The sequence below is a fragment of the Rhinoderma darwinii genome, chromosome 1 (genome assembly GCF_050947455.1).
Source record: "Rhinoderma darwinii isolate aRhiDar2 chromosome 1, aRhiDar2.hap1, whole genome shotgun sequence".
In the NCBI taxonomy this organism is placed as follows: domain Eukaryota; kingdom Metazoa; phylum Chordata; class Amphibia; order Anura; family Rhinodermatidae; genus Rhinoderma; species Rhinoderma darwinii.
In genome coordinates this window covers 59,364,234-59,376,413 of record NC_134687.1, presented here as the reverse complement: position 1 = coordinate 59,376,413, position 12,180 = coordinate 59,364,234, and positions in this window count along the sequence as shown.

The following is a 12,180-nucleotide window of genomic DNA, read 5'->3' as shown; positions in this document are numbered from 1 at the left end:
ACAACCTGTTATTTACGCGTCGTCGTTTGACAGCTGTCAAACGACGACGCGTAAAAATACAGCCTCGTCAAAAGAAGTGCAGGACACTTCTTTGGACGTTTTTGGAGCTGTTTTCTCATAGACTCCAATGAAAACAGCTCCAAAAACGGACGTAAAAAACGCCGCGAAAACGGCTCAAAAAACGCCGCGAAAAATGCGAGTTCGTCAAAAAACGTCTGAAAAGCAGGGTCTGTTTTCCCTTGAAAACAGCTCTGGATTTTCAGATGTTTTTGGTCACTACGTGTGCACATACCCTAACTGTGTTCTGTGTTTGGTGTATTTTTAATTGTGTTAAAACGTGAGCTGAAGATAGGCGGAGAGGCATGGACTGATAACATACATACACGGTGAAGTGTTGTGTTATACTGTGCGCCCAGACCTTGAAGTTTGGAGGAGTAACAATTTTATTTAAGGCTTGATACAGGTTACAATTGATATCAGCGAACCTATTGTTTTTTTCTTTTGTTTTCTTTTCTGAGGTATTAACATCTTTTATTTTGCTTTGCAGTGTGCTGACGAATCGTCGGGCGATCGAGCAAAACAAGAGTTTCAGAGGTATCAACGTCGGTGTCCTTCAAGTGAAGTCCAGCTGGTCGGGAAAAGGCGTTCCGGAGAAAAATACCTTTTTTATGCAGCAGGGGACAAGGAGGACATTGCAGACTGAGATGACTTCTGATAGAGTGAGTATGGATTTCTCCACACTTAAACAACTTTCTAAACATAGTTCATTCAACCCAGTACCCCCCACTACATAAAAGTCAGCAGGAATGCTGTGGTCCACACTGCTGGACGAGGCTTATGCGCATGATAAGATGTGCATCAGCAAGAGGAGTGTTTTTAACAAAACCTCCAAAAGACTACACATGCTGGCTAAACTGACCTGTGTTTATGAGGAGACGTAGAAGCGTGAAAACACAGCAATGAAGAGTGATTCCCCAAATTTTCACTGCCAGTATTGTGTCAAAAATATGAAGCAGGTTTGTGCTTTGCAGAAACAACTGGCAGAGAATGCCAAATGTAAAATTGATAGAGATAAGCATATTTACATGCTGGAATCGCAGGTGATAGATTTGAAAAATCATGGTGATGATATTGATGCACAGCTGACTGGGTCTTATGCTGTGATCAATGCATTTAAGGTTAAGGCATTTGCATCGACTATTTAGGAAAATCAGCGAAAAATAACATTTGCATAATAATTTGGAACGCGGTGTATTAGGATAACGTTGAAGTTGTTATTATACTGTGAAATCAGGTTGAGCAGTGCGAACAGGTAACATAAGTTCACGGTGTAGTGTTTTATGTTATTCTGTGCACCTAGACCTGGGGGGTTCAAACAAGTAGCACAACTTCATCTGAGGCGTAATGCGAGTGCAATTAAATACAGCGAATAACAGTATGGCTGATTCTTTTGTGTTTAACTGGAGTGGTCCTTTAGGAAAGGTTGACATGTAACCCTGGCATTACACCCATATCTTGATTTTAAGATAATGGGTTTGGTAAGATGGGGATATAGTTCCACAAACATGACAATTCTGAATATCCACAAAATGGTACTTCATCTACATCTCCCCTCAGATATCCTAACCTATAAGGGCAGCCATCCATATTTGTCAGTACAGATGGATGTTCAAAGGAGGAGGATGCGATCCTCTGCCAAGGTAGTTAGGACCAGGTGCTTAAACACCAGTGTTGAGATACCAAGGGGACCTGTGAGATGAAGGTCAACCCAATACCCTCTTCAAGCTTAAGATACATGGGTCAAGACTATTGGAGTTGGTACCGAGTCCAATATGTTTACTACACCATCTGTCCGACTAATTGCACCGGAAGAGGAATACTCCTCCAAGGAGCATTTTTACCTTTTTGTATTATGACAGGTATCGATGTAGCGGAATGGAAGAACTCCAGTCACCCCTGAGTAGAGGCTCGATATCCGCTCAGATGTACAGATGTTCCTGTAAGACTCAAGATGATCCTGAGTTCAGTTAGGAAGGGGATATCGTGGAGAAGCTTAAAGAGTCTGAGAATCGAGCCTCCATCCCATTCCCTGAAAAGAGACCCAGAGGTGTCCATGGGAGAGCCTGTTTGGGTACAACTCCAAAGCAATTTTCTTCTTCAACCTGCTCATCCACCCTGTGATAGTATTGATGGGTGAAAGGACTTGCCGACCAAGAAAACTAGGTCAGGCGTAAAAGCATAAACTTGGACTAAGGACATAACACCAATACTGTCCTGCGACCCGTAATCGTCAAGTTTACGTATATATAAATTTGTGTAATGTAATATGAATCAATGTGTCATACAAAAACTTTCAAGGTGCACATATAGACATTCTAGGTGTAGATATGTGTCCGCAACATAGGCATAGTCAGTGAGGACATGCCCGTCCCACAGCGAGTGAATATGTACGTGTAGGTGGGCATATATTTACAGCCTGTAGTCACACCATTTACATTTGTACCTTTCACGTGTTTATTGAGGAGTAGTCAGAGATGCTGTTTGAGCATGAATCTCTATATGTACATATACCTATGGTTTGGGGGGAATATTTTTGTATGTTTGATTATTTTACATTTTGTGTGTATGATTGGGAAGTGTGTAGGAACCCTTAGGGAAAGGTAAGGTACACACACACACCCTTGTAGGTAATTGCCTCCTCAACCTTAGTACTGGTATGGTCTATAAGATGATGGATTGAATGTTAGGAAGAGGGGAAATGGAAGGCGATGCTCCCCCCCACAATTAGATATCTAGGTACCAAGACATAACCTCCTCCTCAGGGATGTTAACCTGCCATGATAGAGACATGGATATCGGCCCACAAAGATTGTTTTGTCTTCATTCAAGATACTGAAAAGATTTGGAAAGATAACGGATTACGTACAAAGGTTGTCGAAAGGCAGGCTAAGCCATTCCAAGGCTGACCATGTGAGGGCACAAGTAGCCTTACACGGGTTGGCATGCTAAAATTGGATTGGCCGCTAAAAAGACCTGCTGACGCCGCTAAAGAGGAAAAGATTCATAAGAAAGATCAAGATCCAAGAAAGAAGAAGATCAAGGACTTTGAGTTTGGTTATAGACTTTGAGTTTCTATGGACTTTCAGTTTCGTTCTATGGACTTTGAGTTTTGTTATAGACTTTGAGTTTCTATGGACTTTTTAAGGTTCTGTCTATGGACATTGAGGTTAGTTCAATGAGCTTTGCGTTTATATGGACTTTTGAGTTTGAGGACTGGCAGGAAGGTGTCCTTGAGGCGATAAGTGATGTCCGGAGTACCTATATCCAAAATGACACTTCATTCCATCTACGACCATTACCAGTAATAAGGTTGAGGGGGTAATACAGAACAAACACTTCCACAAATTTCATTGTCGTGTTCCCAAATAACAGGGGGATTGTAAAGGCAAGTGTTTTCACACAAGAATCCAGGAAGCAGGAAGTTCCAACTGCTTCCATCCCCCTCATCAGGTAATGGTATTCCATGAGGTAGCCATAAGCCCAGGCCCTCCCCCCCCTTGCACGTGCATGAGCATGTGATGTCACACAGATGTGCAAGGGTGGGTTTAAAAGGACAAATGGTCCCAAACCTCTCTCTTTTATTTTCTGCTCCCAATAGATTCCCCTTCCCTCCTGGTCTGCTCTCTTTTCCTGTCTACCTGAAGACACACCAACTCACCAACTTGGACCACATGGACCGCTAAGTATCTTCTCCCCTACACACCCTAACTAACCCTTTCTCTACAGCTCCTCACCTGCACATTCCCATACCCTGTTAACCCTTTTAGCCCTGAGTTCCCTAAGTAACCCTTGCAGTCCTGAGTTCCCCTACTACCCCTTGCGGCCCTGAGTAGCCCCTGCAGTAACCATAGTTATCCCTAAGTAACCCCTGCAGTAACTTGCTAGCCCTGCAGTACCTGCTATCCCCTGTCATACAGCAACCCAATCCATTTGTTATCCCTTTTTCCTCCGGAGTTCCTAAATTAACCCTTGCTGTCCCTGAATTACCTGCATATCCCCTGGTATACAGCAACCCATTCCCCTTGTTAACCCTTTCTCCTCCTGAGTTCCTAATTTAACCCTTGCTGTCCCTGTTACCTGATTAACCCTTAGTGTACAGGGATAGTTATTGCTAGGTTGGAGTGGGACAGAAACAGTGAGCATGTGCATGTGTATTGTGTTGTAACGTAACTTCTATGTATGCTTAGGTAAGTGGGTGGCAGTATAATTAGGATTGTGATAAAGTGTTTATACTGTACTATGTATAGTGTGAGTATACACAGTATATATTAATGTATTATATGTATTGGGGTATACAGACACTATACGGTGATCGGTTACTGTGTTCTGTGTTTGGTGTATTTTATATGTAGTTGTGATTATTGTTAGTAATAAATATTACCCTTTATTTACTATACAATTGTATTTACTGAGTCGTATACACTTACTATACGGTCTTATTCCCTTGAGTAGCAGCAAAGCAAGTAGATTAACGTTAGTATAAGGAAAAGGTAGGGGAACTAGGCATAACCCTAGTGACCCTGATTAAAAAGGAGGTAGTAATAGTGGGTGACACAAGTAGGTGAAATCCACCATTACACCATCCCTTTTACACACGTGTGTGTGTGTGTGTGTGTGTGTGTGTGTGTGTGTGGGTGGGTGTGTGTGTGTGTGTGTGTGTGTGTGTGTGTGTGTGTGTGTGTAAATATGTGTATATATATCTATAGATATATAGATATATAGATATATAGATATATATGAGTCCTTTTTCAACGGGTCTGTATGTATATACATTTACCTTTATGTATGTATATATTCCAGAATGTATGTGTATATATTTGCCTGTATATCTAAATATGTGCCTTTATGTATGTATAGTATATACGTTCCAGTATGCGCGTGTCTATATATGTGGTTCATTTGTGCTTTATGAAAGGCAGCAATAGAGAGTCCCACACATGGCGCCATCCAACCTAAGTCCGGCCCTGCTGCATCATAACAGTTTATGGGTCAGTATGGCTACTCTCTCCTCAGTATTGTTTCTCCTATACAGACTATTGCTGAACATATATTTAAACACTATTTTTGCACTGTTCTCTGTCTGTATTTGGTCTGTTTATGTACGCCATACCTTATTCTCTGACTCATGTACACATTGTTAATTACTCTTTAGAAGGACTTTATTTGATGGTTGTCCTTCTGTTAGTGTGTCTGTGGACCTTTTTATATGCTCTATTTTAGTAGTTTCAATAAAATGTATTTTATATTTGATACAACACCATTGCGTTTTGCATCTCTCTTTCGTTTTTGGGTCTGAATATCTAGTTTCAATGTAGGCAAACATTACTAAATTGATTCCCTTTGATCAACCCTCCTAACAAAACTATATTGGTATGATATAAAAATTACTTACATTTGGTGGTTGATCACTACTATATATTTTTGGTTATAGTGTTGTGGAAGTAATACTGCGTGGCTACGCTGGGTTCTCACGCTGGGGAAAAAAGCATTTGTTTTAGACCAATGGGGGAGATAGTGTAATAGGACTTTAGGACACTTTGATAATTTTTGCCTCATGCATAGGAAGTTTCAGTGTTTCTCATAGTTCCCAAATGCAGTGTGAGCCCTACATAACAGTTACACTGCTATATTATGGTACTGGAGTCCTTGGTTCACAGCCAATTAAGGTAAAATCTACATTCAGTTTATATGCTTCTGTTGGATTTTTTTGGATAGTAAAATCCTATCCGTCAATCACAAAAAAATACTGATAGATCAATTGCATAGCTTTGTCAGATTTTATATTCACAATGAATAAGAGAGAAATACAGTTTTGTGAATCAATGCAAAACAGAACTATGTTTATCCATGGACATGGTGCTCTGCTGTTTCAGTATCTCCCATTGACTTCAATGAGAAATGGCAGTTCATTCATGGTCAGGGTCATACAGTAGCTAGGAGGAACTGGCGTTGCTTGTGCCATGGGTGCTATTTGCCAACAAGCCTATCTGCCTTCACCAGGGTATTTAAATACAGGGTTAAGGCAGCACACTGATTTTTTTACCATCTGAGTATTGTAACCTGTGCACTGACAGCTGTTACCCGGACCAATAGGGATCCCAGTCATTGATTTCCTCCATCAATCTGACATTTATGGGCAAATACATGCCAAAAATATCTGAGTGCCAAAAATGTCTGTAGTGGGAAAACCACTTTATCCCAAAACCAAACAATCTTCTAAACTCCAATATCACAATATACTGTTTTTGTCATTTAAAGCCACAAATTCACATCCATATCAAAGACCACATTTAAGAAATTTGTACTTTTTACAAATCCACTTTTTGTCTGAAAATAGAGAGGAAGACTAAATGACATTACTTAACTGTGACTCACAACAAGTAACTAATGTTATCTTCCATTAGTAAGCTTGAAATATGGAATTTTAAATGTTCTCCCATTAATTAAAATATTATATAGTTTTACTAGATTCATACAGAAGAAACTTACACACTAAACTTAAGATTTAATAAAATTATGTCACTTAATGATGAAGTTATTTAAATATTAGCCTGTGTTGTTTCAGAACTGCATGTAAAGCAATGATAGGAGCAATGGAAATCTAAATAAAAGAAATGGTGCACTGATGTAACTTGGCATTAAATTCTTATTACTGCCTGTCACGCTTTGACTTCTTGAACAATATTCGGTTTATCTAGTTGCTTCTCTATTTGTAGAATCTTAAGAAATTGTATAATTTTTATTAAAAGTGAATGTACTAGATGCTGGGACTTTTGTTCTTTTTTTTTTTTGCTTTAAATTGATCCTGTTTTATGTGCTCATCTTTCTCTTTTAAAGCGACTTGCCTACACTTTTCAATAAATAAATTTACTGCAGACAACTTTCTCTCAGACACAGTTGATTTCACAGATGATCATAAAATGGCCAGGAGAGGCTAGAGTAATAGAAAAGATGACTGCCTGACAGAACACTATTGCTGTAGTCATTCATAAATAATAGTACATGATTAAAATGCTGTGGGAGAGATGACCGGTGTTACAAGCAGCTAGATTCAGACAAAGTATAACCACAAGCCATCTATACCTTTCTGATAATATTTCTCAAACTTTGTGTTTTTAGTATAACTTTATCTTTATTTGTGTTGCACATACTTCAAAAACATAAAAGCTGTTTACTTTTGACTTAAATAAATACACCAGAATATTCCAAAACTAGGACTTTTTGTTCATTTTGACCTTGTCTTAAGTATTTTATAATATATCCCTCCTCCGATAAGTGTGTGCCTAAAACACATAAATGTATATTTATGCTTCCTAGTATAAAAGGTTTTAAACCATAAAGAAAAATAAAACAGTGTCTTTATTTATGACAGATATCTGCTAAGCTAGAAAACCATAAAAAGGTAAATAAATCACTCGGAATTGTGTACTGGAGCTAAGTACTGCACACACATTCTTAAGTGTTTGAACTATTTATTTGAAGTATAGCTAATTTAAAATAAGGGAGAGCTAAGGTTCCTTTTGACAACTTAGTTATCTGAACCTACAGTGAAGTATTGTCATTATGGCAGTCATTCTATTTTAGATTTGTGAATTTCATCTATGCTGATGGCTTGGAATGATATATCTATGCCCTTTAAAAATATGTGACATAGTTTACATCAGTATTGGAAATGCCAATCTACCCCACACTGTTAGAGCTCATGCACAGAACCTTAACTTAAAGAAGTACTTATGCACATTTTTTTTTGCACACGTAATGCTAACTCACCATTAATATTCTATCAGTGTCATTTGTTTCTTCCCAGCTCAGTGACATCCACGTATTTTGAACCCTTTTATTATGGAGAACTATTATTTGACCACCAAAATAGACCATGCTCTCATGTGTAGACAGGAGGTCAGTTTTTACAGTGTGGTTGACTTCAAGTGAACTACAGGATTAAATCACCTATCAAATCCATCATTGCAACTCTGAAATACCACCTCTCCCTACCCAGCTCTATGCTTAGTGTTCCTCTGTATGTCCCCATGCAAAAGTGCTTCTAAAGAGATTGTCTGCCCTATCTAAGAGAACAAGAGTGCAGTGATATAATAGATGAGTGCTTACAATGAATAGCTGCTGGGTTATAAACTTCCCACCGCCCTGACTCAAACTGACTCTTTGTGCAGAGACACCAGTGTTTTTCTATGAGCTGCTGCTTCAAACTGCCTCCTGTGTAAATACTGCCATGGAGAAATCTATCACTAGCAGGAGGCAGGGAGACAGGCTGTAGATGCATCGATTAGGAGACACATACTCTGCAGTCTTAGCGGACAGAAGTTCTATGTCACTGATATATTATTTGATCCACTTAGATAGGACTAGATAGCAGAGCTAGTCCAGTGTGATGAGGATCTGCCTCCTCTGCCGCTGCAAATCTAAAGGCATCATGGGAAATTAAGGCTGCATATAAGAGGGGAAGAAGGAACCAAGATGGCAGACAAACCATAAATGGCACATTAAAGGGGTTGTCCGACGAAAATAAAAACTATTTAATGATTTGCCTTTCCAAAATGAATAAACTTTGTAATATACTTTTTATTCCAAACCTGCACGGATCACAGGTTTTCAGTCCCTGTCTATTAGACCTGGAACTTCAAAGCAGCTGTTCTTGTGGTGATGCACTGGCACAAGCTCCGGGGAAGGGAGCTCCCCGCTCCTCATTGGTTGTTGACGTGGAAGAGGGGTCTGGCTGCCTGGCTCCATTCAGCAGCTAAGCCAGCCCGCTTCTCGTCTCTGAATCATCATCGACACACAGAGAGGAGGAGAAGCTCCTTCCCCCTGAAACCTGTGTCGGTGCGTCACCAAAAAAATGGCCGCTCCAAACTTCCGGGTCCACGGACTAAAAAGTATAAAGTGTAAAGTATATTACAAAGTTTATTAATTTCAGAAAAGAAAAATAATAAATAGTTTTTATTTTTGTCTGAGAACCCCTTTGACTAATACAGATATACACAACGAATACACAAAAGCCTCTACATTATTTTTTAGCCTCTTCCCACTTTGGCCACTTTTGACCTTCGTGAAAAAGCCTAATTTTTCAAATCTGACATGTTTAACTTTATGTGGTAATAACGTCAGAATGCTTTTACCTATCCAAGCGATTCTGAGATGGTTTTCTCGTGACACATTGGACTTTATGTTACTGACAAAATGTGCTTGATGCATTCAGTATTTAATTGTGAAGAACACCAAGATTTAGTGAAAAATTGCAAAAATGTGCATTTTTCTAAATTTAAATGTATCTGTTTGTAAGACAGGCAGTTATACCACACAAAATTGTTGCTAATTAACATACCCCATATGTCTACATTAGATTGCAATCGTTTTTTTGAACATCCTTTTATTTTTCTAGGATATTACAAGGCTTAGAACTTTAGCAGCAATTTGTCACATTTTCAAGAAAATTTCAAAAGGTCATTTTTTGAGGGACCAGTTCAGTTGTGAAGCGTCTTTTAGGGCCTTAAATATTAGAAACCCCCAATAAGTCACCCCATTTTAAAACCGCCACCCCTGCAAGTATTTAAAACAGTATTTATTTTAGCAGTTTCTTAACCCTTTAGACGTTTGACAGGAATTAAAGCAAATTAGAGGTGAAATTTACAAATTTCATTTTTTTGTTAAGAAATTCATATTTAATCAAATTTTTTTGTAACACAGAAAGTTTTACCAGAGAAATGCAACACACTATCTATTGCACACATTCTGCAGTTTTTAGAAATATCCCACTTGTGGTCCTAGTGCGCTACTGGACTGATGCACAGGTCTCAGAAACAAAGGAGCACCCAGTGGATTTTGGGGCCTCCTTTTTATTAGAAAATATTTTAGGCACCATGTCAGGTTTGAAGGGCTCTTGCAGTGCCAAAACAGTGGAAATCCCTGGAAAAGGGACCCAATTTGGGAAACTAGACTCCTTAAGAAACTGATCTAGGGGTAGAGGGAGCATTTTGACCCCACACGTTTATTGCAGAAATTATTGGAAGTAGGCTGTAAAAATTCAAATCTACATTCTTTCAAATAAAATGTAGGTTTAGCTATTTTTTTCTCATTTCCACAAGGACTAAAGGAGAAAAAGCACTTCAACATTTGTAAAGCAATTTCTCCCGGGTAAAAAAATACCCCACATGTGGTCATAAACGGCTGTTTGGACACACGGCAGGGCTTAGAAGGGAAGGCGTGCCATTTGGTTTTTGGAGCTCAAATTTAGCAGGAATGGTTTGCGAAGGCCATGTCGCATTTACAAAGCCCCCGAAGTGACAAATCAGTGGAAACCCCCCATAACTGACCCCATTTTGGAAATGAAACCCCTTGAGAAAATTATCTAGGGGTATAGTGAGCATTTTGACCCCACAGTTTTTTTGCAGAAATTATTGGAATTAGGCAGTGAAAATGAAAATCTACTTTCTGTCAAATGTTGCATTTACAAAGCCCCTGACGGACCAAAACAGAGAAAACGCCAAAAAAAGTGACTAAAATTAGGAAACTACACCCCTTGAAGAATCCATCTAGGGGTGTAGTAAGCATTTTGACCCCACAGGGGTTTCATAGATTTTATTAGAATTGGGCAGTGAAAATAAAAACAATCCTTTTTCTCCAATAAAACGTAGCTTTAGCTCAGAATTTTTCATTTTCTCAACAAATAAAGGAAAGAAAGAACCCAACATTTGTAAAGCAATTTTTCCTGAGTACGGTAATACCACATTTGTGGTCATGAACTGCTGTTTGGGCACATGGCAGGGCTCAGAAGGGAGGAGCACCATTTGGCTTTTGGAGTACAGATTTTGCTGGATTGGTTTCTGGGAGCTATGTCGCATTTGTAAAGCCCCTGTGGGACCAAAACAGTGGAAACCCCCCAGAAGTGACCCCATTTTGGAAACTACACCCCTCAAGGTATTCACCTAGGCGTGTAGTGAGCATGTTAACTCTGCAGGTGTTTTGCAGAAATTAGTGTGCACTCGATGTTGCAGAGTGAAAATGTTTTTTTTTTCCATAGATATGCCAATATGTGGTGCCCAGCTTGTGCCACCATAACAAGACACTCTCTAAATATTATGCTGTGTTTCCCGGTTTTAGAAACACCCTACATGTGGCCCTAATCTTTTGCCTCAACATTCAAGCAGGCTCAGGAGTGAAAGAGCACCATGCGAAGTTGAGGCATAATTTGGTGATTTACAAAGTATTGGTTCAAAATTTCAGAGGCTCTTTTGTAAAATAATAAAAGAAACCCCATTTTGGAAACTACACCCCTCAAGGCATTTATTAAGTGGTGTAGTGAGCACTTTCACCTCACAGGTCTTTTCCATAAATGATTGCGCTGCAGAATGTGCAAAGTAAAAATTTAAATTTAGGCAGAGGCGTAGCTAGGGGGGCAGGCGGGGCATGTTCCCCCGGTCGCAACAAAGAGGGGACACCAGCGCCACCCCCTCCTGCACTATAATTGTATCTGCGTCTGTAGGACACAGGTACAATTAGAAGCAATGAATGGCCGGGTACGTTCCGTGCCCGGCCATACAGCGCCTTTCTACGAGTGAAGCGGCGCGATACTTTGCACGCTTACGTCATTGCAAGGCACTGAATGACAGGGACAGTCATTCTGTCCAGCCAATCAGCTTCTCTCATAGATGCTTGGTTCAAACCCTGGAGACCTGCACAGAAGAGAGGAGGTCTCCATTGCTGCCGGACGGGATTAAGGTGAGTTTGAATAGTTTGTTACTTTATTGTAATAAAAAAGTGTGTGGCTTTATCTACGGGGAGGGGGGGCTTTATCTACAGGGGGGCTTTATCTACGGTGGGGGCTTTATCTACAAGGGGGGGCTTTATCTTTAGGGGGGCTTTATCTATGGGAGGCTTTATCTACGGGGGGCTCTATCTACAGGGGGGGCTATATACTGGGGTCGGCTGTCTATGGAGCACTATATACTATATACAGGGGTGGGCTATATCTACAGGGGGCTATATACAGGGGAGGACTATCTATGGAGCACTATATACAGGGGTGGGCTTTATCTACAGGGGGCTATATACAGGGGTGGGCTATCATAGAAGTAGAAGTCATCATAGAGGTCTGGACTCGATGGA